Below are 26985 nucleotides of genomic sequence, written 5' to 3'. Positions count from 1 at the left end.
CACCTCTATCAGTCCTTCTTTAGAGAGGTCTAACAATGAATATCCTTGTCTTGGTATGTCAAGGATAAAACAGGAGAACCTGAGACTGTTTTTCTCCACCTCTGTGGAGCCATTGATCAGCTCCACAATCACAACTGTAATTGTATCTTGGGGTCTGCGCTTCTGTGCTCTTGACATAGATGGGGATGGGGCCCTGCTATCCCTCTCGGTTCTCGTTTGTAAGTCTAGGTACACTTCTAGCTGAGCCTTGCTGGGGCCCAAGGCACAGTTGGGTGCTACCAACCACCTTCTAGGAGAAGGATGCTGCTTTGAGGGAAATAGGTTCAGCTGTAGGAACTGTAGGTCATGATTATTTACAGAAGGCAGAAGATGAGGGCAGGTGTGTCAGAAGCTCGACGTGGAGTTGGGAAATGCAGATCTTCAGAAATAAAGGAAGACTCAAGTCAGAATCTTAATGTCAATAACAAATAGGTTTTTTTGGAGTTGACCATAAGCTTTGCATGTTTAAGAACATGAAACAACTCCAATTTCAGGTCAGAATTCTATCCAAACCAGTTCTTACCTCTGTCAAGTGAGCTGTCTTTTGTCAAAAGACATCTTTCACTGGCACTGTAGTCAAATTTTTAAATTGTGTATGTTCAAAAGCATATTGAAATGGCTGGTGTTTCATAAACAATGCTCTCCGCTACCTTATACTACTTTAGCTATTTAATTTTCTTTCTTCTTATTTTACTAATTCCTAGTTCCAGCTCTAGGACAGTTCCTAACCCATCCACACATTGCAAACATTTTCCTCTCTGCAGTACAATTAGACCCCTGACCCTTCTATTCCCAGAAGCTAAAGAAACGCCAAATTGCCGCCAACACTTCATTATGTTTATATATTGCTCCTATGAGATTTGAATTTTCTCTGGCTATCCATATCCCTCTCTTTATTTCCTGTTTACTAGCATCATACAACTTTCTGTGGTGTCTAATGCTCCCCAGAATAAGATACATTTTTCATCAGATAAGGTTATTTATGCTTTATGTTAATGAATATCTTTTTTTGCAAAAATGTGGTTTGAATATTAGTGTAAATTAATCTCCATTACAACACTTAAGGAGTAAGTAAAATCTAATAATTTTAAGCATGGTACAAGAAGTTTTTGTGAGCTTGGCTCCAAATCCTGCACAAATCTGTGTACTCAGCCTTACTCAGATGAGTAACTTCTGTCTTAGTGTATTACTGAGCCTTTACTTTTGAAGTGCACTCATGGAAAAGCTTCCACAGCAGAAGYTTCCTAATTGGTGATAGAAAACTGTCCACAAAAATGCTTCCCTTTGAAGAAGGGGGGCATTAAAAGTCTTGAGTAACAAACACTTTCATTCAGTAAAGGATTCCACATTCCATTGACTTTAGTCCACATTGTCACATGTTCTTCTAAATCAGGTCGGCCTGAGGAAGTGTTGTGGCTGTGAGGCAGGTGRRCACATGTGGAGATCACCAGGATCACGATCTTTTTTCTTGCCAGGGCCAAATAAAAACCTTTTCTCTGACAAGGCCAAATAAAAACCATCTTATCCTGCTAGTATATTAGTCTTTATGCTTGCTTCATTGCGTAAAAAGGTGACTTCAGCTTTTGACACTGATAGGGTTTTGTCATTCCTACAGTGAATACAGCAGTGTTTTAGCATAGTGTTGCTCTGGTCTCTGAGAATAGCTGCTTTTTTTAGATGACTAGTTCCTAAGATGCTGCTGGGGTCTGGTTTTCTGTGTTCATTCAAACTAGTGCTTTTGATATTCACCCCTTTAGTTTTTTTTTTTTTTTTTTTTTTAAAGAATAGTATATGCAATCAAGTCTGACTGGTCATGTTAATGCAAAGCATACAGCATTTCAAATGCAGTATTTTGAGCACAAAACTCTACAATATCCTGTGACCCTTAACGGAATGCAAGATCACATTAAGATGATGGTAATGGTCCCTTCTGGGCTTAAAATCTATTGATCTATTTGCATTATTTGGAACTGCATGAGATGCAGAGCAGACATGGCAATAAAGTAACAACATTCAGTTAGCTCAGCTCTGTATACATCTTGGACTAGTAGGTAGCTCAGCCTTCAGCTTGGAGATCAGTATGGACCATATAGAGCGTGTAAACTCTGTTCTCTGACCAGTGGCAACTGGTGCACGCTGTCTGTAGTAACATTTTTTAAAAAGTCAGGCTACTTTTACTGGAAACTACAGCAGTAACCACTGGCCTTAGTGGCTCGTGAGCACTGCAGGTAGTGTTTGAAAGTATCAGCACAAAGTGAGGAATGGAAGGGGGATGCATATCTCTGGGGCTTTCTTCTGTGTTACATCTGTAGTTATTGTAATATAGTAAAACTGTAGTTTGTGTGGCCAGAGCTCTACAAAATTAGGTTTTGAAGAGAAGTTGGGCCTCCCCTTTGCTAAAAAATGTTTATACGACACCTGTGAATCTCTTGATCGTGCTTAAAAACATTGTTTCTTAGCTGAGCAGAAATTCTTGCCCAGTAGGGAAGAGATACTGTACCTCATTTGCAAAACATTTGTACTTACTATGATCTAATTTGCAAATGTCTGATCACCCCAAACCTCAGCCTCATTTTTCATGGAGAGTTGGAACTCAAAACAGACTGAAAATGGGGTGTATGGTAAACATATTGCCTGGAAATTGCAATGGCAGTATTAGCAGTGAAATTACAGTCCAGTCCCACAATATCCTCTTTAGGCAGCTGCTGATGGAAAGTAAAGATTTAACACATGGTAGAAAGATAAGTGGTATGAAAAAATGTGTTTTTAAGGGGAAAGGTGTTAAAAGCATTTATCTCTGTTTTATATCAAAAATAGACCAGAGTGAGGTCTATTCTCATTTAGTGTATTTGTTCTTTTCATGAAAGAAGAAAGGGTGCTTCCCCCCCTCTCCCCGCCCTGCTTTCTGGGAGTAAGTAATAGCAGAGAATGATTGGAGATTATCAGTGACCTTCTTGATTGGGTCTTAATTAAGTGCATCCCATTTGTGCGAACGGTTGCCATATTGTGCTAAGTTTCATCTCTTATAGTTTGCTTATAGTGTAATGGGAAAGATTAGATTTTGCACCTTTCTTTTTTATATTCTGAATTTGCGCTTTTTTTTTGTTTTTGTTTTTAACTGCTAAAAAGTATTTCTGTGACTGAAAGCAGCTTCCCTCCAATTTCCTGCAGAACTGGGTAAAAAGATAATGTGCTATTAAAAATTGAGTTTATTCAGTGGCTCCACTTGCCAGACTGTTAATCTTCCTTATAGTTCAGCGTCTCAAAGCCAGTCGCTTTATTCCCAGTATTGCCATTTGGGTCAGGGCTGCATGTTTTAGCAGTGAGCTTCATGTTCCCCTCRGCTCAGGAGAGGAGGTAGCGACGGGCAGGTGTTATTCAGCACCCTTGTCTGCTGCCAGGGAGCCATGAAGCCACAGGGCCGCCCTGAGCCAGTTAGGCAGCCAGTGCCTGCTCTGCGCTCTGGATCTGCAGTGCAGCCTGTATGCCCGTTTCATCTGCCAGTGCCACTGGGCACTCGGCTGCTGGAAAGGCCAAATTGCTATTAGAAATAGAGAGGATGGAATCTCATGAAAGCAATGATGGCCAATTAGCTGGCTCTGGCAGGTGGAGGTAGGTGCCAGGTGAGCATACAGCACAACAAAGCGCTTGCTGGCTCTTTCAGAAAGCCCCGGCGTACCTGTTTAAGCCACACATATGCTGCTCCCAGCCTCTTTGCTGCAGCTGCAGCAGCAGGTGTTTGGAAGGAGCAGTGAGGAGACTAATAGAAAAGGACCAATAAAACAAATACAAGTGTCCTTGTTTTTCTGATAACAGAACACTGCATGGATACAAAGTCACCTGCAAGCTACCAGTAGCTTGTCTATTAAATGACAGAAAGCTCTTACAATGAAAATGGTGGTGTATCGTTCAGAATTTACTTATGGAAAGAACTTCACTGAAAATTGAAACGGTGTGAGTGAAAAACGGGTCTTAGGCTTTGACTCTGAAAATACCTCCAGTTTCACCCTTTCCTGCAGGAGACCCCAATTGACATAATGAGAGAATTGTACGTATGGCATATTGTAAGATCCTGGAATAGTTGGGCCCTGGGCAAGATTGCTGATGCTGTGCCTTGGGGGATTTGTATGCAAATGCCTTATCCTTTCAGGTCTGTGTTCATACCCTAGGATACAAACAGGGGCTAGCAAGAAGATTGTCATTAGAAAGATTAAAGAAAAGAGCTACATTTCTTCGTAAGTCACTGTTCACACTGAGCTGTCCCCCTGTGACCTTTAGCTGCTCTTAGTTACACATGTGCATGGGGATGAAGTTTGAGACAGAAATCCTCTTTGTAGCAGAGTACACCTGCCATTTCCATCATGCAGCAGCAGCAGCTCTGCAGCAAGCAGTAAATCTGTCAGTGGGACCTAGCGTTGAATGGTACTAGTGGTTTCCTATCCAGCTATTTTGAGTCAAGCAGCAAAGCGAATGTTTGCCTTTGAAATGACATAATGCTTAGAAAACAAATTCGCTTGGTCTTCTTCCCAGTAAGTCTCATGATCTAGCTGTTTTCAGTTGGGATTCTCAGGTTTTTATAAAATCAGTTTTAAAAAATAGACTTCCTGTTTTCCAGCACAATGTGCAAAAATATAGAGACCTAATCTACTTTACCCATTTTTTGAGACTTTTTTTTTTCTCTGACAACAGGCATAGAAACCAGTGAGTTTAAAGGAAGTTCACTTAGTAGAAATGTAAAATCTCTCTGTCCCAGAGAATCCAAAGATCTTCAGGTCAAGGACTGGCAAGTCCAGAGGCAGTGAGGAAGTGTGAGAAACACAAGTGTCATTGTGTCCTCTCTAGGTGCCACAGGTCTCTTGAAACCACCCAGGTGCCGCCAGTCTTAAGCATGCAGTATCTGATCTTGTGGTGTGCACATCAAGGTACGGAATTTTGTACGGCACCGAGCTAGAGCAAGGTCTAGCCTGCCTGAATGTACCAACATTCTTTTATGCAGAGCATGTAGTAAAAGGCAATCACTTTATATATTAATTAAACACTAAGAATGTGCTCTTAAAACTATGTTATCTATTTAAAAAAATAAGTAAAACCCATAATTAAAAAAATTAAATTTAGKTTTTTTTTCTACTATAGTTCCTCTCTACTTGCATTTTCCCAATGTCATCATACTTTGGCTTTCTTACGTGACTGGAAAGATTATCTGCTTTTATTTTAAAAAGTTAAAAGCTAAACTTAATAAATRCAGAGACAAATACAGCTTCTATATTATGCTTAAAAATAGCCTATCTTATATTTACCCAAGGAGTCATGACTATTTCTCATTAACACTGGCATAAATGTGATTTCTGCTCGCTGCTGCTAGAGCAGCGAGCCTATTTTTAACCTATATTTAACCCTATTAAATTGTACGGAKGCCAGAGGTGTTGGCTAGATGGGCCTTCTGGATGGAAAGGTAAGGTGGTATTTTGCATCCTCAGATGTTATCTGCCGAAGGCCTGCATTARGTGAATGGCGACCAGCCCTCTAGGCATTTTAATCCCTATTTTAATCAGAACTAGTCCTGCTGTGAGAGTCTCTAGGAAATCTTGAGGTAGAACAATTGAGGATTGCTTTCTCTTACAAATGAGACTACAATGTAGCGGGTCTGTTGTAAGCATTTTAACATAGTAACCACTGTATGCAAAGAAATGAAAGGATAGCAGGAGTCAAAAATGGATGTAGGAATAAGCAAGCATTTTAATARGTGGTTTTTAGCTTATATTTTATGCTTATTACTTGTAACATATATTTACACTATATTTAGAGAGCTCTGATGTAGCTGAAGGTGGTACCACGGTGGCTTAAACTATTGGTTTTGTTTGTTTTGTTGTTATTTTTTTCAACATTGTTCTGGTTGTTGGCTGGGGAAAGCTATTTGTCTAGAAGCAAATGAAATGAAACTATTTAGGAGAAGATCTTAGTTTGTGSATAACTTCTAATAGAGTGGCAATCCAAAATGAGCTTTAAATACTAACAGTGTCACATTTTACAGTCATGTAAAATATTATGAACTCTGTATTTCATACAGTCATACTGACCTCTCCATAGGAGCAGAAAGAGCCCAGACAGCTGTAATTGCACTCTTGCTTTAGACAGGAGGAGAAAAATATATTGAGTACCAAAAMCAGTTATCACTGTAAATATGAGAAACTCTTCATTCCTGTCTTTCGTAATATCAGAATGAAGAATCAGAAGGTGGCAAATTTTGGGCTAATGAAGTCTCTGTTTTTCTAACTCAAGGCCATAATTAACCTCTGAAACTTCTTTGCACAAGGCAGAAAGATTATGAAAGAAATAAATGATTATCTGCATAACGAAATAATTATGGTTGCACTAGTAAACATTTTTATAAGACAAGKAAAAAATAAAAGAAATGCAGAGTTTAGACGTATATTAACCTACTTGCAGAGAGGATAAAGCAATTTTCTATGGCAGCAGCTTTAACTGTGACCACCTGCTATTCCTTCTTCAGACAGAGCTGATATTAACCACTGGAGAGGGAAGGGGTCTGCATGGAATGACCGGCTGCTCSAATTCTGAACGGCAATTTCTGTTCTCTGTCTTACACTTCCAGTCATTTGTTATAGAGTGTTTGGGTTAAAAAAAAAAAAATAAGTAAATCCATCTCTGGTTTCTCTCTTTTCTCTTCTCTTGTCTCAAAGGTTGGACTCTAGTGAATCCAGCTTTTCTTGAATTCCTCAGAAATTTGTTTTGGGAAATTTTGACCCTGCTCAGTTTTTAAGAATTAGGCTTTTGCAAATTCATTAGAAAGTTGGCAGAATGTAAAGCTGTGGCCCAAGTCTGGATCCCTAATGTTCTTTTGGCCCTCTGATGGGAAATATCTCAGTTCCACTGTCTGATCAGTGTGAGAAGTCTATGGAGACTTTGAAGCGAGACTATCAGTGTCCAGTGTGCCATGTATAATCTGAGATGCCTGTTTTAGGTGGATAGTAGGTCTGTCTTTTGGTCCTCAGCAGGACTGAGWTAGAGAAGACTGTGGAATATTAGCAGGTCTGTCTCCACAGACGGAGACAGGTTTAAGATTAGGAGGTGAAAAAGTCTTAGTGTTACAACTCTCAGCAGTAGCACAAGGAAATAAGGCAAGAGGAAAAGCCGCACGTTTGAAAGATTGCTGAGACTTAATGGAGAAGTTAAACCCAAGAAGGCAGAAAAGCAGACACGCATCAGTAGGAGGTGAAAAGAAGGTGAAATATAAGTTGTATTTCTTTACATATCCCAAATCTGGGGTTAGGCCTTCCATATGCTGACTTGTATTTGAAATGGAAAGGATACGGCTAGTTTTGTACACCCCATCCATACAGGCAAATTGAAAAAAAAGGAGAGGGTGGAAGTTCATATATAGGGTAGGAGGCTGAGCACAATACTAATAAGAACCAATAAGAGAAAATAAACTTAACTTATGAAACCTATCATCATCATGCTAATAATTGTATGCACATTTCATTCAGGAAGCTGAATCTTAATCAAATAATAATGTGTATCCTCTTTGAAATGCCTCTTCATTTTGCTTTGAAGTGCCAGACTGCAACCAGAAGAGCACTTCTGTGTTTCTTACTTGACCTGCTCCCATCTGCTCCCATCCAAAACTGACTTTGTCTCTTTCCATCTCCCCCTCCCTTCCTTCCTACCCTCCTCAAATATATCTTTAAAATGAATATCTGAGCAAACCTTCTCCATCTGAGGCGCAAAGACATGTCAACTGCATCAAGCCTGTGTGTAAGCAGGCTGCCTCATGGATAAGATATTTGAAAAGTAGCAAGAAAGATAATCTCCCTTTTATTGGCTTCATTCATATTGAAATGTATGATCAGAGTCGAAGTCTTAATCTTCACCTCACTTTCACAGCTGCTGAGCTAACCCTAATGTGCGTAGCAGCCCTCTGTGAGAAAGCAGGGCCCCCCTGATTGGATTAAAGGGCAAAGAAAGGGAATGTCTTGTTACCCCTTTAGGCAACGGAGGCTTTCAGGAGGAAGCTCAAATAACAAAAGGCAAGGAATCTGACCCAGCAAAAGCAYGGCAGACTCCAGCAGGCTTCAGCCGGCTGCAGGGGCTACAGTGAGGTCACTTTTGACACACTGTATGGGGTGACTTCTCAATTTTTGTACTGAATTGTCTTTTTCTCTCAGCAGAAGGCAGGGGTAGGTGCCTCCATGTCTTCCTGCTGAGACAAGCCGAAGAGCAGCCAAGAGGGGTAAACCAGGGATTGAAGCTTTCCTCGTAAAGCTGCCTTTTAATGATTATCAGCCCCTAAAAAGCAAAAGAAAAATATTGACTCCACAAGACTTATTTATTCAATAAAGTGGATAAAGAAACTTTTTCTCTATTTTTAATGTCTCAGTCCAGTAGTGAAGAAGTTTTAAACCTAAATACCAGCTTCAAATAAGATACCATTTTGGTCACTTCCCCATCACATCTATTTAGCTCCTTACATCAGGAAAGTTGGAAAATCTGCCCTTGTTCTTGATAAAGAAGTGAAAAAGGAAAAAGATTCTGTGGTAACAAAGACCAGTCAAAAAAGTTTTCTCTTTAATTATTGTATTGTCTCATGTGTGAACTGCACTTTCTGAGTAGCAGGGTTATGCTAAAAGAGGCTTCAGAGAAGCCAGATTAAGTCTGAGGCAAGGGGGGATCAGACTTGGGGAGAGCAGTAAACCACAAGCAAGTTTTGAATGTCGCTTGAATATCCAACTCCAATAAGATTCATTTAATTTTAAAGAGCAGATCCATTAGWTGGACTCATGAAGCATCCTGTAAACAACTATAAACCGAAGAAACTTTAATCTGAGCTTCATATTTGCAGTGGCAGACTGTCTTTTTTACAAACATCATTTTTTGAATTCAAATAAAAGGAGCAAAAAGTGAAAAGTCCAAAACACCATGACACCATGAAGTAGGCAAAGAGCATCCATGTTAGAGATGGACAAAACCTCAGCATTTGCTGCAACAGCAGTGTGAAGTTAGAATAGGAGCTTCTGCATCCATTTCAACTGGAGATTAGGCCCATCCTGCCACTAAACTTACCTGGGCTGGGGCAGACACAGAACTTTGATRAAAACAGGTATTAAATCTGGTCCCCAGAATGAATTCGTGCTTCAAACGAACCTACAAACGCTCATGCCGCAGCCTGTCATCACAAACAGATTTGACAGACAGAAATGCTGCTCTTAATTAATTGTGTTCAAGCCGAGTCCTTGAACAGACCCCAGTGGCTAAATCTATTTTAAGCAGCCATTTTCAAACCCATCCACTGTTGGAGGAATCCTCAAAGACTGCAGTCACTTTTACTCTTGGTCGTCTTGGTTTCCACTGTGGGTTGAATCAAGGTGGTACCATGGTTGGCGTTTCCTGTGATTCCCTCATTGTTCGGCACCATCTCTTTCAGCTTTAAATTACAGCTRTCTTCTAGGTGCTTGACTTTGTTGGCAGTTATTTTGAGACTCRGTGCTTGGCAAAAATGATTTTAAACTACCCTTTCCCTCCATTTTCTGATTATGTGTCAAATCTTTATCTGCCAGGCTGAAGTATGAAAGATGGAAGCCTGCATTCTTTCATTCAGCAGACTTTACGGTCCTTACAAGGATGCTTTTTCAGTGCTAGCTAGAAGGAAGTGCCATCCCTCCTCCTCCGGACCTGCACTGATGGCCTGTAAGGAGACCAAATACCCACACCCAGCAGCACAGCTTCCAAGAGGCTGCTGCTGTGGCAGCAGAAATGGAGACGTATTTAGTGACATGTCAATCAGCTTCCTGCTGCTCTTTTGACAAAAGAGACGAAGAGCCAGTGTTTATTTTCAAATAACATTTTTGCTGAGGTTCTGGAAAGATGGATGAACTGAAACCGACTTTGATTTGGARCTAATGGCCCAAATTAATCACTGTGAGAAACCACTGCCTCACCTCAGGTAGAGACATGAGCTGATGGTGTTTGGGCAACATACAAGCTGACAGCCTTATATTTGCTGGTGTGTTTACCTCAGCCATAAACAAATCTTCAGCAGATTGGCCTGTTGATAACTGGATTGTCACTTTATGTTTATTACGATAGTGTATGTGTGAAGAAGTGGGGAAAACGTTTCAAACCCAGGTAATTATTATAGAATTGAAAGAAACAGGGATTGTATATTGTGTACAGTAGAAGTGGGAAAGTGATTTTAGTCAGGCACAAATAAATGCATACCCATTGCTGTGTGTTAAACTGTAATACAGACTTTTATGCAGAAATAAGTAATAGCTTCATTCAGCCCTCTCTGGATTGTCCTAACATGCTGCAACTTGATTAAGGGCATGAATCAGGACATGAATCTTCCTGATATAGTGAGATTACTGAAATTATCCCAAAAGAGCATGTTTGCTGCTCTGCATGCAAAGATCCTCCATTGTCTCTCTAAGAACACGCAAGGCGAGTCAAGAGAARCTTAATTAATATGGAATTAGTACAAGTCAATTTTGCATTTTTATATTGTCTTGCCCTTTGTGGCCTTAGGGCAGCTGGCAGTTGGAGGAGATCATGCTCATGTAAGTAAATTGATCAAACAGATTATTAGTTAAAGCCTATTTGTGTGCTATCTTTAGGGTAACGGAACAGGAATTCTATACAACAGATACCACTAGGCAAAAAGGACCTACAGGGTTCTTCATTTTGGCAAGTCTGATTTAGGGCTAATAAGAAGCTGAGTTCTTCAGCAGAGAAAAGGCAACATAACAAGAAAGTGAATTAGCTCTGTAACTACATGCACTGGATTTCTTGTCCTGTTTAACACTTCATTTCAATCAAGCTGCTCCAACTTCCAAACCAGCATGCTACAAAAGATCATTTAATATCCCTCAGTCCTCTGTGAGCTTCCAATACCTGGTTTGCAGAAATAATTGGGTTTCTTTAATGTCATTTGTTCTCAAATTTATTGGACAAGGATGAGCAAAACCAGGTTATCCGTCTGATTGACTGAGCAGTGCACTCTTTGAATATCATATTACCATTATGTTTAAGCTCTCTGGAGCCAAACTTAGCATTTGCCAAGAACTTATTTCTCATTATTTATCCATGTTGCATGACAGTGCAGGGATTCAGAAGAGATCTTTCTGTCATCTAAACTATTCATTTCTCTTCATAGTTGTACCAAATCCATAGTGGAGTGACTGAATTAATCCCTAGATATTTAATGACGCTGTGCCATGCACACGTCTCATTATCTTAACRGAAGGGTGCCCTATGGAAGGCATTGCACAGCAGAAGGAATCTCTGCTGGCAACATGCTTTCTCACTTGTCGTTCTGCTCAGCACCACCAGGAGCTTAAATGTTAGTTAAGGCCTTGCTCTAATACTTCAGTCCATCCGCGCTTGCAGAAGGTTGCCAGTAAATTTGCAATGGACAATAAGAGCATGATTGCCCTGCCTGGGACTTGAGGGATATTCTCAGGTTGTGTATGGTTCCTCACAAGCTCTGTTCCTGGATTTAAAAATGTACTGATGATACTGCTCTAATTTAGTCTTAGAGAAAATATTTTCTTTGGGTTATAGTCTCTGCAGTTTGTCTAAGGAATCTCCAAGGCCTTCTGCCTTATTCAGTTGTGCCTGTGCCCATTCAAGTCCTATGTATCATCCTGATTGGGATATTGGATTTTCTAAAGAATTTGTAGAATTCTACAGGAGAGAGAAGATGAAGGCATTTGGGCTGTTTATCATCTTTCTTAGATAGCATAACAACTGTCACAAGTCTTTCTGCAGCTGAGAAAACTGAGATCTGTACATCTGAGTTCTTGAACAGGTTAAGAAGTCCTATTAACGTGAGATATACACATAATATATACTCACATGCACATACTTGATCTGTCACTTTCCCTCCCTCTCTCTCTCCTTCTGCTCTTTATATCAGTGGAATTAGCATTCTGAGCAATAAATGAATTAATTTGACAGTAAGCCTAAGCTTAGCAATGAACTTCACATCTAAATCAGTTCCATGTCTCTGTGCTATGAGTGTATGAAATGTACACATGGTAGCAGAGAAGTACCACCAGCAAAACCTCTTGGTTTGAAAATCCTTCCCCTGCTCTATTTTCATGTCGAATAGATGATTCCTGTGCCTTCTTCCTGTCCCAGCCTCAGGGTTTGCAAACTAGAAATCCCATCACGAGTTACCTGCCTCATTTATTGTTATATAACAAATAGGGAGAAACAGTTTTCGGAACAGAAAGAACTAAACGTCAGTAAAGAAATGGAGCTAAATGCAAATAATGTCTAGCAACAAACTATCTTTGATGTAAATGATGTAAATTAGGACAGCCTCAATTTCCAGACATTTAGGGCTGTTTCTACAAAGCTCTTCAGTGCTTTGCTAACACCAACTTCATAAAGTATTTTATTAAGGATTGCATAAAAAACTCATATATATCTCATAAGCATGTTTATACTGTAATGATCACTCCCTGAAAACCAGAATCAGTCATTTTCAAAGAAAGCAGTAACAAAACATTTTCACTCACATTTCTATTGTTATTAAAGGCTTTGCTGCTGTTTAGGATAATAATATTGCAGGAGATGGCTTGATTCCTTTAGTATCACAGCTCTTCAGAACCTTTTCATAGAGGCTTTTTTTTTCTTATTTTTCAAAACAAATGACTTTGTAATCTGAGAAAACCTACTTAAAAATTTTAACAAAATCACTGTGGTACTTTGAAGCAGGGTAGAGCCACTCTGAGGTAGGAACGTGCTAAAATAGTCAGCCTAGGTCATCACAGGGATACTGTTTTATATCACAAAGCGTTCTCATTCATTTTCAGGAAATATGGCTTATTTTTATGTTAATATTTTGTTTTTTTTTTCTCCAAAGAGGTTCTATGAATTATCTCAAATAGATTAATCTAGGGACCTTTAGTCCCTAGAAACCAAAGCCTGGATTACAGCTGTGTACACTGCGAAGAGCTTAAATTCTAGCATTCAGTTGAGATATTAGTTGCAGAGTTTAGAGATGCCTGAACTTGACCTTTTAAGGAAATAGAAAACCTAGCATGAGATCTTTTCCAGGACTATTTTATACCTCTCCTGAAAGAAAGAGGAAGGATGATCTTTAACTTTGAAGAGTATATGCACAGGAGGCATATCCGCTGGTGGAGGAGAATGAAAACCTTTTACAGATTTCCCCATATGTATTTGGTCCAGCAGTATTTTTGAAAAGTCATTAACAGCAAGTGCAAATCGAATTTTTGTGCTTGTTATCCACACTAGATAGTGGTTTTGTCAGCAACGTAGACTCTCTTGTCTGCATGAAACATGTTCTCCTCACCCATGGTCAGCCAGACTGTGGTTAATAAGGGCCTTAACTGCTGAGTGTTTGGGAAAGCTAGAGGGGAAGATTGTGGCTGACTGTACACAGCTGATTCAGGCGTGAGAAATCCCTGCATGTTCACATGAGCATTCTTGAATGTACAGGTGGAAATGGTTTGTTTCTCTGCAAAGCAGAGAATCTCATGTGAGCGAGCTCAATGTGGGAAGGAAGGAAGTACAATTATATTTTAATTATAGTTATAAACTACTATTTCTTTGGGAAGACAAATTTGGAAGAGTGGGGAGGAAGTGACATTTCTGTAGTAGAGGACTGTGGTAGAGCTGGCGTAGTTACTACCAACACATACACTTTCAGGCCAGACTGAAAATAAAAACTTGTCTGCATAGGAGCAAAAATATGGGCACTTTTTGTAATAAAACTAGTCAGCTTTTCACGGCAATTTTTGGGGGAGAGAAAAAAAAAAAAAGAAAGGCTCTGAAATACTTGTGACACAAAATTGTTGACATTTCTTGTGAGCTTTAAGGATACAAAAGTTGTGAACCGAGTTCAGAGTTTTGGTTCTACAAGCCAGCTGAAAGGGCAGTGGTTGACACTTGTTTGCATTCCTTGAGTCCCTGCACAATGTGAAGTGAAGACTGTGAACTATAGTGTGTTGATAAGTGAATCATTTCTAATAAAATAAGAATACGAACATACCTGTTTTGAGGCTGTTGTCTTGGCATTTTCAACTTGTATGAAACAAGGAAGTGTCAGAAGTGTTACAGGAAAACCTGTTCTTTGATTTATAGACTCCAAGAGGTTGGGTTGTGTTGAGATAATTATTTCAGTTTCTGGAAGGTGATCAAAATGAAGTTTTCAAATAGTCAGAGGTTCACCCAGTGCTGGAGGGTTGAGTAGCTGCCATTTCTACCATATGCACTGTATCAGAGATATTCATCAGCTGTCTAGGTTGATATATACCGTTCATATGATACAGGGAGTTTCAGTTCTTGGTAAACACCACGTTCATTCACTTCATTTTATGGTACTAAATGTTCCTCAAGCAYTAGATGTAATTGCGGAAAGAAAACCCATGGCATTAAAGTATCACTTAAAAGAAGTTCTGCTTAACAGCAATCACTGAAAAATCCAAACTCCATTATCAGAATCTAATGGAAAGCAATTATCYATATACAAGTATACAGTAGGGGTGAGAATGGGATCATTAAATAAAAATTTTATATCAAATAAACCTGTGATAACTTTTCCTATTGCCTTTGGTTCAACAGCAACTTCAGAGTGTACATTAGCTGTTGCAGTTTATGCTAACAGTAAAGTGAGAGCACAAGAAAACCATGGTAAAGCTGCCTTTGTGTAAGATTATTTATGGATGACTCTCTACATGATTGCAATTAGAATTCAGCTATTTTTCCTCGGAAATATGAAGTATATTATGTAGGAGCAGGCCTGACAGCTCTTGTTCTGCTGCTTCCCTTAAGTGCTASGGATCTGTTTTAATGTGAATCTCATGGCTAAGGTACAAGCTCATTATCTTACTCTTTGTATTGTCCTCATTTGGAGGAGTTTTCTCTCAGGAAAGAAGTGTTTTGCAATTACTTCAGTTAGGGAAAATGCATAGTAAATGTCAGGCTTGTTTGGAGAACGTAGGTATGTAGCAGGCATGGTGTGAGCATCAGGCACATAATGCTGAATTGTGGTGGATCATGCAGAGAAGCAACCCAAGCTGTGAAAGGGGGCCAGAGAGTCTCACACTGAGGTCTGTGGCCAGAGCAAGCTGTACTTTTTAGCTAAGCATTTCACCTTTGCAATACCTTTCCTAAAACAGTGGTAAATTCTTCCTGTGATATCTCTCCTCCAGGCTTGTATGTCTTATCAAACAGATCTGATGGGCTGCCTGATCAGAAGTTGGAAAACCTGGGCTCTGTCGGTAATGGGGAGCCAAGGGAGGGTCTGGCCCTAAGCTCCCTGCAGCTGTGTTACATTGCCGCGCTGTTTGCTGACCAGAGGCCTCAGCTTAGTTTAAAGCAATCAGCTGATTGCACTGCAAAGCTCCCCACTATGTCAGGCAGATGCGATGATGGTATCAAAGAAAAGCTACAGGGCTGGCAGACTAACTGGCAGCAGGACACAGTTAAAGTTTCTCTAAGTTAGTCTGTGCAGTACATTGGCTGTGTGTGCGGTAGGCTTCTCGGAATAAACAGAGACCCAGGACTTAGCTGACACTGTAAGTAGTGAGTAATAAAAAATGTTTCAGCAAATCAAAGTTAAGACAAAAATTGAGCTCTGGGCATCCCTTGCTTTGATTTCAATCAGTAACAGCTTTAGAATTCATTGACAGTCTTATTTGCCTGCTTGTTTGCATTCTGAGGGGGAGTAGTTCTGTAAGAATCTGGTCCCTTTGCTCTGGTCTGGCACTTCTGAGATATAAAACTTGAGCTGTTGGTTTCACCCTGCTCCAAATCCCCAGGGCCTGCTCCTGTGCAGCTGCCGCCCCTCACCCTGCCAGGCAGCGCTGCGGGAGGGGGACAGCGTGGCCGGCCTCGCTACCCTGACCGAGGCAGGGCATGGGATGAGGAGGAAGGGGGACCTGCCAGGCTCCAAATTTGAATCTGTGATTGCAGCCTCAGTGTGTGCCTGTGCGCATATATAAATATATACGTATAATTTAGGATTCAAATCCTAGTGTTTCTTATTTGTACAGTAAGTCATTCATTTGATTTTTGGATCAGTGAAATATTTAAATCATACAAACCTTAAGCTTCTTTATTTTATGAATCAATTGTAAATAACCTTTGAAATGTATGYGGGTGATGAAACACATTTGTTTGTTTGGAAAAGGTAATTTTACCAAGCCAGTCCTTTCTAGTGAATCCTTTGAAATTCTGCAAGAAATTGTGGTCTAGATTCCTGCAGTGACCTCTCGTGGTCTTCATGGGAATTAAGGCAATTCATCYACTCATTTTCTTTACCTTTTTTAAAACCACTGGCAGGTCCATGATGCCAGCCTGACTTCTTACTAAAATAAGGGAGTAGAGTGTAAGGCTGGTGCCTGAGTATCTGTTGTGCAGTGCCCCCAGCTTCTCTGGTATTCTGAGAAAATMGTTGCGGTCCTCGAGTGTCGTTTATCTGTTCTCACAAGTCAGAGAAAGGAAGGTCCTGCAGTTGTAGCAAGTGGGCTTACTGCATCCTGCATCCAATCTCATCTATTATGTATTTAAATACTGACTGATAGAAGAAGTTGAGAGTTTCCCAAACCTCTATTAAGGGGAGCAATCAACTCTCCCTAAAGAATCATCAGTGACATGAGTAGCTGAAATAGGTGTAACAGATGCCTGTAGGTGCCTTTCCCTGCTATCCTGCTTTTATTTCACCCTTCCTGACAGGTTCCTTGGGTTATAAATAAGTGAAAATCTCCATCACACATTTCCAAATTAGGAAGGCTCGCACATATTTTCGCTTCAAAATCTTTTTCTCATCACCCAAGGTTTTCTTGTGTTTTCTTTGAAGATATTTTTTGAGGTAGAGGAAGAAGAAGTTTTTTTTAATATGATATCAAAGCATATCTMTCAGTTGTAAAAAAATATTATTAATTCCACTTGTTATATGCCTTATGCCATGTATTGACGGGGGTAGTGGGTGCCTGGGAAACAATTTGTGAAGGGTACGATCCGCTGCTCCAGAGGGATAGCTGTTGCCCTGGGATCCTCTGTCTCTTGCTCACTTTGTGTTTAAAAAAAAAAAATCAAGATATATAGTTTATGAAATGTTTATATTGTTGTGTATTGCATATCTGTATACATCCCTATTGATTAGGTGAGTCTGAACCAAACTACAATTGCACAGTACCTGTTTACTCCCCAAATACTGATTGCACTGTTTCAGACTTGAAACCCAGATTCAAGTTTCACACTTTGTCTATGTATCTCTGTGTACGTTGAATAGAAAAACCCTTCTCTCAAACTTAGTGTAAATGTTGACCATTTGAAATCCAGATCATGATCTTAATCAGGCAGCTTAGGCCTGTCTTTAGTATTGATAGCTCTTCCTAGGCGACATAGAAGAAGACAAAATTGCTGGAGCAATAATAGATTACCCCAGGCCCTCAGTTGTAGGGGATAAGGAAAAAATTAACAATAGTCTCCAGAGGCCCAAATAAGTGTGTATTGAATGGCTGCTGGATTCATTCTCGCTGCCATCTGTTCTTTCAATCTTCCATATGAGTATCGCATACTGAAACAGCATCACTGCAGTTGTCAGTCCCTTTAAATTTCTTTTTTCACTTATCTTTTTCTCTTTAAGATTTTAATGCTGTCAGATGGACTTTTCACGTTTTTCTTTTCTAAGTTTCTTCTCATGTGATTCTTCATGTGTTTTTTGTAATGTCTTAGCTTTCCCTTAGATGAAGTTCAGCAGCAGTATAGTGAAAATTGATGTGTGTATTCTTTAATAATGAAACAGATCAGTTGATTCCATTTTATTATTTATAACTACAAGATCTATCCTCTTATTTTCCAGACTTYGGTCACATGCAATATATGAAAAAGATCAATTACTGTCTCTCATTTCATCTCCTACAGATTGTCGGAAAGTGTCTGACATTTTGCTGACACAAATTCAGTAGCTTTTGAGGTCTGTGTCCAGACATGTCAGACATCTCACTGCAGAGAACAGGATGTGCTCTTCAGTGCAACACAGACTGTCTGAACTTACTGCCAAAGCCCGTCTAAAGTTTTGCACGAGAACTTAAATGAACAGGATATGATCTTTTAAGCGAACAAGTTTCAAGAGTTCTCCTAAAGCTCTAACTTTTTCCACCAAATCCAGCTCTCAGAGGAGGGAGAAAAAAAAAGACTGCATCTCTAAAGGCAAAATTTCTTTGACTGACCTACTCATATGGGCTTATTGCATTTAAATAGGTGGAAAATCAGTGCAGAAACCTCTTACTGAAGTCTGTGGGGTTTCACCTACTGTAGCTGAGGAGTTTTGCATGATAGGAGCAATAATAGATTGCAATAGCAATAGTGGACCCTGAACTACTCGTAGAGTGCATGAGAAGGACATCTAGCAATAGTGTTAATTAAACATCGCCCTATCTTTTTCTACCCTCATTAACCCTCATTGCAGGAAAGCCCTGAAGTGTTTGCTTAATTTGCAGTTTTTCACTAGAACCTGGGTATATGTTAAGTGGTCTCTTGAATCAAAGCCTTGCAGTGTGAAAGAACTTGTTCACATAGAAAACTCACTGGTGTGTGGCGACTCTCTGTATAGCAACCCTTACACAGAAATAGTTCATTACTGTTAGGGTTTCAGGCTTTGCAATAGGCAGCTGTGACACCCTGGGCAGGTCTTTGCAGGTATCTCAGCGGGAAGTCACCCTTAATGAGACTGTTAGAAACAAACACAAGCCCCAAATAGGGAGATGCTACCAATACTAGTGAAGAAACCGCTTTATAGTGTGACCAGAAGAATATTGTGTTAAATGTAAACTGAAAGGTGTTGAGCTTTGCTTTGTTGTAAGGAGYATTGAATTTGGATTTGCAGATTTTTAAAAGAAAAGGGGTAGTTGTATCCCCCAAATTTGGGGTTAGCAATTTTAGTGTGCAGTCTCCACGCCACTGTCACAAGCAGTGTCCTTTGTTATCTGAGGTGTGGAATAAGGATAGTAATAATTAAGATTCAATGCATTCSTGCTATGGAGCACTGACTTAGATCAGAGGTGAAAATATACATATGTCTGTATGCGCAAGATGTTTTTCTGGGGTTGTCGTCTATAGGTTTTTGTCATTATTATTCCTGCATGTATAAATATTTACTATATTTGTCTATCTATGAAATAGTCCCATTTTCATGCTTATTTAAATGGACTAGCTTGGCTGCATTTGTGGTGCTTATTTTTACAGTGAATAAAAGCCTCCAAGAATTTGTTAACTAAGAGTGCAATCCAAATGTTTAGCATATAGATGAGAGAAGACATTGTAGGGTCATTGCTTTGCTAATTCAAGTCTTTCATTTTGTGTCATCACTCCAGTTTGAATTCCTTCTTTTTTCTCATGTTTCTTCAATACTAGGTGGGTTTTTATGATAGGAAATGTACCAAATTTGAATGTCAGATTTCTATCACAGGTAGTGGATAAGGATGGAAATTTCAGAAGCAGTCGATGGGCACTTTATTGGGTCCCTCTGGGAAAGGACATGGAAGTGATCACATTTCTGAAGGCCTCTATTGTATTATATGGGAGAGAAAATACACCTTAGACTGGAGATGGAAACGTACTCATATGAAAGCCTACTTTACTTGCATCAGAGTTTTAGACATATATACAGAGGTTTATCCTGTTGCAACAAAGCTAATTAAACTGACAAAATAAATGCTGTGAAAATAGTGAACCTGTTTAGAAAAATAGTAAGACTTACATTTTGCTCAGGTAAACAAATTTCAAATTCAGTATCTTTCCTGCAGGCAATATTTTACTGCCATTGCTTACTAATCCAGTCACAATTGCTAATTTTGGTAGAGATCACACCATGTACKTACATGTAGCTAAGTTATTAATGTAAATGAAATCTTACTGTTTAAAATAGCAGCGTAACAACTTAATTAACTTTAATTATTCCAAGACATACCTTTGTGTCTGTGAAAAGAATGTGTCCAGTAACAAGAATTTCCATTCTAGAATGACATTTCCACTTCTTGCACTGTCAGACTTCTGAGGCTGGCGTTCTCCCCAGCAGGAATTGCACTTTTTATTCTCCATGGAAACATCTAAGCATTTTCTCACTATTAAGTGAACAGTAGTGATATCAGTCAGTCAGAGCTGTATGAAGGGCTCTGATACACCTGAAGCACTTTGCTTCAGTTCCCCCCTCGAGGAAATACTGCTGCCTTGTGCAAAGCTCATTTGAGAGAGTTTTTTTAAAAAAAAGAGAGCTATTTTTTTTAAAAAAATAAACAGACAGAAAGCTCTGCCGTTTGTTGCTTTTCATACAAAGAGTGAAGAGACACTTTGTGATTACCAAARAAATGTTCTAAACTGCTTTCTTTTGGAAAAGTATCTCTAGTATCTCAAGTAGGGCAGAAATAAAGCTCGATCAGTTGGTGTTTGGTGAAATCCATCTAAGTCTGTAAGGATTTTAGGCACCCTGGGCATGTACCATAAATTTTAAATACTAGAAGATATTTCAAAGCTATTTGCCGTTCTCTGCTGCCCCAAAGGATGAAGACAGAAAGTTCAGGGCTTACAGAATGAGTGAAGCTCCAAAGACCTCTGGAGTCAGTAAAGGTGTTCCCCTCGTATTTGGGGGACGTCGAATCGGCCCCATAGGTGCATTTTCTGCAAGAATGAGTGTTTTGCTGCTCTCTCTTCAGTGCTAAACAGTGCAATTTTAAGGGGATCTTTTTATTCCTATCATGCAGATCAGTGTCATCCTTTTTGGTTTCTTAACTGATTTTCACAAGGGAATATCATTTGAAAATTTAAGAGAAGCTGTAATTAGGGCTGCCCTTACAGCCTTTATTCCATTCTCTAGTATTTTTTGAGCGAGTATATTATCTCCTATTTACTTTCTGCCTTCTGTTAGAGCTCTGTGTCTGCAAATTCGGTCTGCAAAATGAAAAGTGAAGGATATTGACATGAGGAGCTGGAGGCTCTGGAATTCCAACCAAAGTTGGCTGCATTTATAGCATACTAATCTAGAAGGTCCCTGTGGTTATCCACAGATTTCCAACTTGTATTAGCTACAGTAGCTGGTAACATGTTAGTAACATGCTTTAGAGCAAGGTTAGCTACATTCTGAATGGGAGAAAAGGAGGCTGCTGAATGGTGCTWTATCTGTAGATGCCTTCACATTCTTCAAACATGTCCCTACCACCTTGCCTCATATCCCCAGTGACTGGAAATGTGGTGCTTCAGATTCCATTATGCTGCCATTGAAGTTGCAGACAAAAACTTTCATTTATTTCAGTTCTTCATAGCCAGAGACATTTTTCATTTGAAATAAAGTCAACCATAGAAAATGAGGCATTCCGGATACAGCTTTGCTCCCATTGGAATTAATGGCAATAATCCATCTACTAAGAATTCTGTCTAGTAAAATTCACAGCTGCATGAAGAGCTGAATAAGATCAGACTTTGTTGTCACGTTTTTTCCCTCGGTGATGTTCACTTCCTTACTTTTCCACAGACACAAAAAGTAATAAGCAGCTGGATGGACAGATAGACACTTGCTTGAAGTCAAAGTTACTTAACTAGATTAAGTGGTAATCTTTTAAGTGTATTGTCAAACATACCACAAAAAGATCTGAAATGGCTCTTGAGGGCGAAAAAGCTGCGGAGATGTGGTAACAGCACACCTCAGAATGTTTCTAAGTGAGCCTAAGACTTCAAAATGTTACTTTCATCTTATTAAAGGGTGCATGGAATCTCAAAGGTTTAGAGCTTTTCTCTTATTAAATATTTCCTCTTTTCTTTTAGCTCTAGGCTTTTAATGCTAGAAATTTTATCTTAATGAAAAAACTAGTGCTTCCTCAAAGAAAACTTTCACTAATCTATATGTGTTTAAGTAAAACACTGTAGATCGAGTTTTTTGTGAATTTCCGTAACAGGACATTTGCCTTTCCTGTGTTTCATTTCTCATAGTTCTGGGAATCAATAGTTTCTCATAAGCCTGAAACACAGCAAAAGAAGATGAGAAGTCAACCTAAAAACACTGTTTCCACTTTTAAAACAACTTCTCTCTTCTTCTGGGTGTTGCTAGTTTCTTCTCTGGCTTTGCTGACATGTCAACAGGAACTGAAGGGTAGCACAAAGTACCAAATGTCTGTCAAAATCAATCAGAAAAACCATATGAGCATTACTGATACTTAGATACCAATGCTTCTTATTATACAAATTACTCTAAGGAAGTATCGCAATTTCAGGCAACCAGTATTACTGAAATACAAAAGAGCCAAATTAAAGGGTGAGTCTGCTCTCTTCTTTGCTGCTGTGCCACCCACAGCAACTCTGCTCCATTCTCCTGTCGAGGACACCTGCTGCAATTAATTTCTTTGTGTCTAGAAGGCTCTAGATGGCTGTAATGTGCAGGATGATCTGATGAAGGTAGAATTAAATTTTACCCACTTGCTGTTCCTTAGAATCACCCTTGGATTTATTCAGGAGGGCAGCCCTTAAGAAATATTAAGGKTTGAAAGAGACTGGCTTTTTGGGGAATTTTCAGGATTTCTCTATTGCCTTCCAGGGAGCAGAGAAAGATAATTCATCCCTCTTTCACTTGCCTTTAAAAGAAGGTAGAATACACTCAAATGTTATTTATAGACAGCAACGATGATTGCTCATATTATTTTGTGATTTACCTACAGTTCCAGAGAATGACAGACAACCGTGGCAAATACAGTGGACATGATTTATTATTCCTGTCCCATTTTCCGCCTCTGTACCAAAGGCAACTTCCAGGCCAGGAAAGCCAGCCAAGCTGGCACCACACGGCAAAGTCCAGGCCTCCAGCTGGAAACCATATTCCCTGACAGCCTGGGCTAACAGAGCCGAGAGAGCTGAGCACTCACCCTTCTGCCYGCTGAGCTGTGGAAATCAAATAGACAGCTGAGGATGTCAGTGTCTTAAACTGTCTCATCAAATTTCAGTGGAGTTTGTTCATTACAGCCCTAAGACTTGCTTTTGCGTTGAACRTGCTGCTTCCTGTATTTGTTTCCATCTTGTATTCCCTCCTACCCTGAGTGCCCTCGGAGCCTTAGGAGTTGAATGATGCTGATATCCAAATTGAACAAAGAATATCATCCTTTCCATAACCCAAATCAGTACCTCAGTATTTCTGATATTCCAGGAATGCTATGCTTATTGCTGTTGTAAATCAGAAAAAAAAAAAAAAAGTGCAGCCTGAGGTATTTTACCCTTTACCACTCTTATATATATTTATATATGTACGTATATATGTATACATATGTGTACATATATATAGTTTCCACAATCTACAGACCCAGAACACATTCTAGTGAACTGTGTTTGTTTTAAAAACTATCAGTTAGCTAATTATTGGAAGGTACGGCCTGTAACATGGTTAACCTTGAGCGTTTGAAATTCTGCCAGCAATCTAGAGACCTTTCATGTAGAAAATTAGCAACAAAACACCMAACACCCACCTTCCCACCAGGGTCAGAAGCAGTCCAAGAACCTGGTATCACCACTTACATAGATACATATAGCTCTGATTTCACTAGACATTTTGGGGTTGGGAGCACATCTCCAGTTAGTTGTGAATTTCTTCTTTATCCTATTCACCTGTTAAATGAGCTCTGGCAGGACTCCTGGCCATTTTAAAAATGGAAGCAGATGAATTTTCCCATCTCAAGGGCAATGAAAAGCTGTGGAGCTTTCTACATTCTGTCATACCAGTTTCAGTGTGATGCAATCAAGTGTCTGAAGGACAAATCTGTGTAATTCCTGTATTCGGTAGCATCTAGTGCTGAAGTCTGAATAGTTCTATGTGGTTAAGTGTTTCTTTGAATCCCTGGTATGATATTAAAAAGCATAAAAGCCTAGCAGGACAAGGCATAATTTAGTGGGAAAATGAGCTTTTTGAGATCAGCACATTAGAAAGCAGTTTTGTATTCTAGGAAGCGTGGASTCTGGTTCTTGCCTCACCACTGTCTGGCTATAAACCCTTCGGGTAAGGGTTAAGCACAGCAGGCTGTGATATAATAGCTTATTTGCAGGTGTTTGGTTGCACAAGTGGAATCCAAAAGCCTGGATTATGACACCAGACAATGGATGGTGCCCTGACAGGTCCACAGGCACTGAGACTCTGAGCAGGGAGCAACCTAAAGTCAGTGACTTGAGCCTTTGCTACCATGTCCAGGTGTTGCTGTGGCCTTGTTCCCCAAAAGCATGTGAGGCTTGAGTCTGCTCAGCCATAGACCTGAACCTCCACAGGCTGCAGTCAGAATTGACTCTACTTGTGGACAAGGTATCTGCTTATTAACGTGCTGCATAAAATGGAAGCAAAGATGGCTTCTCTGAGACCCATATTTTTGGTAAAAAGTGCATAATACCAAGAGACCTGCTGCTTCAGCATTTCAAAAATTGCAGATAAACAACTGAGTAACCTATACAAACGAGCCAGTAGCTCACTATGATATTGGCCCTGTTTACTTGGCTTTCACTTAGTAACTACTTAAAAGTATGAAAATGCTCTTCTGAGTGTGATCCATAACTTTTTTATATACTCCTATCTGTAAAATGAGCAAAATCTTCACAGCTCAGTGTTGCAAGGCTATATTTGTGCTTGAAAGACACTGMAAGGGCCTCTGACTGCGTGTAAAGGTCCCCAGGATCTGGGTATGTCCTGCTCCGTTTTCAGGGGGAATCGACATTCTAGACCCTGAGAAATGAGTGATAAGATTCCCATGGATTTTAATTATGCTGCTATTTGTGCAGAGTCATAAACCATGTTACTCATTTACATTTGTTGTTGATAAAGTCTAAGCCATTTTCATAAGTTTTGAAAACAGTCTCTTTCTGGATAGAAGCTGGAGCTTCTCTTTCCCAGAATGTGTTTTCTGAATCAATAAAATCTTAATTTAGAGAGTTGTATGCAGACTATGTACCATTTGGAAGCCTTCATTTTGAGAGAACTGTCACATTATTTTAGCCTGAAAGTGTTGTCAGGTTAAAATAACTGAAAAATACCACTCCTTCAACCAGGCCAAGCCAATGCCCCTTCTTATCTAGGAATGTGTTATGGTTATGTCTAATAAACCAATTAAATAAGCGCAGGGTAAGTTTAGCTTGTCAGTTTAATAGAGTTATGGCTCTTTGCATGTTTAAGTAATTCTAGATGCATGTAGATATAATTGAAGAGAAAAATCTATTTTAGACAGCATGTGCAAAGAATCTATATGTAAGTAAGAGGATATATTACAACACAGCAGTGGCATTCATGGGAGACTCGTGTTTGCAGGCATGTAAATGAAGTATGATTAACGAAAAGCTGTTTTGAACTGTTTCGGGAGATGGTGGTTTATATGTTATTTTTGTTATAATAACTACACATTGTTTAAACTGAAAAGTTTAATATGAACAGTTTTCTTTTGTGAAGGGTGCTTAATTTATTCCTTTCTATCTGCTTAATGGAACTCTATCAATATGTAGTCTGCCTGATAACTATTGTAAGAAAAAGGTAGATATCTTTTGAACTGTTTATTTGGAAGGAGGTGAAACATTCTGGGAACTGTTCAAATCCTGTAATTTGATGGCTAAGGCACTGCCAGGTGCGGATGAACCGCAGTGGAAACTAATGAGCTTTGTTTTGGTTTACTCGGCATTCTGTGCAAAGGTTTGTTCATTTGACCCTCAAGTTTCTCATTTATTTAATATAATGTAAAATACAGCTTTGAGGTCAAATAACAAAGTTCTCGCTACTTCAGAAAATGCATAAGCTGGGCTTGGCATGACCTCACATTCCTGAGCCTCGCTGCTAACTTAACTGCACAAAGCAGTATTGGTGAAGAGAGCTCGCTTCCTGAAATGGCACTTCCCGGACACTTTCTCTATCCAAGGTGACGCTTTTGTGATGTGAACCGTWATGGAACTTGTGTCAGGGAGGAGAAAAACAGCAGGGAACAGGGAGGGCACACGGCATTTTGAAGTGTGAGCAATCCCAACTGATCACTTGGAGGACTGTTCAGTCCCTTCTGCTTGCGGTGGTGGTGGTTGACCACTCAGAGCAATCTGAGGCTAATGCACAGCATTAACAGTTGACATAATATATAGGAAAAGTGGCAGCCTCTTTGCAGAGATGTTGTGAGAGGAAAGAAACAGTCGTATAAGTTACTTGTAATCATTTTGTTACAAAAGTACACTGTGCAGTATTTACAGTAGTTTGTGCCTGGATTGCATCTATAGATAGCAATAGATGCACCAATAGTTCTGTCATGATAGTTGCATGAAACTATTTTTCAATATATTTGTTTCGTTTTATTTCTAAGTCTGCCTTGAGACAAGCCCAGGCTTTGTTTTGCTTCTTTCACTATCRTAACAGTGTTGCTAAGGCCACTGTTGAAAAACAATAAATCAAATGTGAAAGAAATCACGAGATGGATTTATGAGCCTTTAAGGTTTGCATTTCCAAACTTCTTTCCAGAASCCTGGGGGCAATATCTTGCGTTTTAAAGTGGGAGCTGGGATCCTCTCGCATTAGCGTAGGACTCTAAGAAAATGACAAATGTTGCAAGAGGAAGTTGAGGAAGTTGGCAACAGCATCTGCATTTGTGCATCTCTCCCTGGTGCTGTTTCTTATAATTAGCTATTTCAGCTTGATAGCTGTGCTGTCTGGTCCAAAGAGATTTGTTCTGCAGTGTCCTGGAGGGGCTGGATGAAGTTGGTGCTGGCTGCCTTGAGAGAGTGTTCTGAAGTCAACTCTCAAGTTCTGCTCAGGGAATCTCATTCCCACCATGGCTCATAACTTCCTACTGGAGGTTACATAAAAATATAAAATTATGCCTTGTTACAACCTGTAGTATAATGATCTTTCTGTTCATTTAGAGAAACAGAAACATTTGCAGCTGTAGATGAGCAGGTCCAAAAAAAAGC

This window comes from Nothoprocta perdicaria, unplaced genomic scaffold, assembly GCF_003342845.1.
Source record: "Nothoprocta perdicaria isolate Ctin4 unplaced genomic scaffold, notPer1 scaffold_71, whole genome shotgun sequence".
In the NCBI taxonomy this organism is placed as follows: Eukaryota; Metazoa; Chordata; class Aves; order Tinamiformes; family Tinamidae; genus Nothoprocta; species Nothoprocta perdicaria.
The sequence above is the reverse complement of the archived record's forward strand: the minus strand, read 5'-3'. Positions refer to the sequence as shown.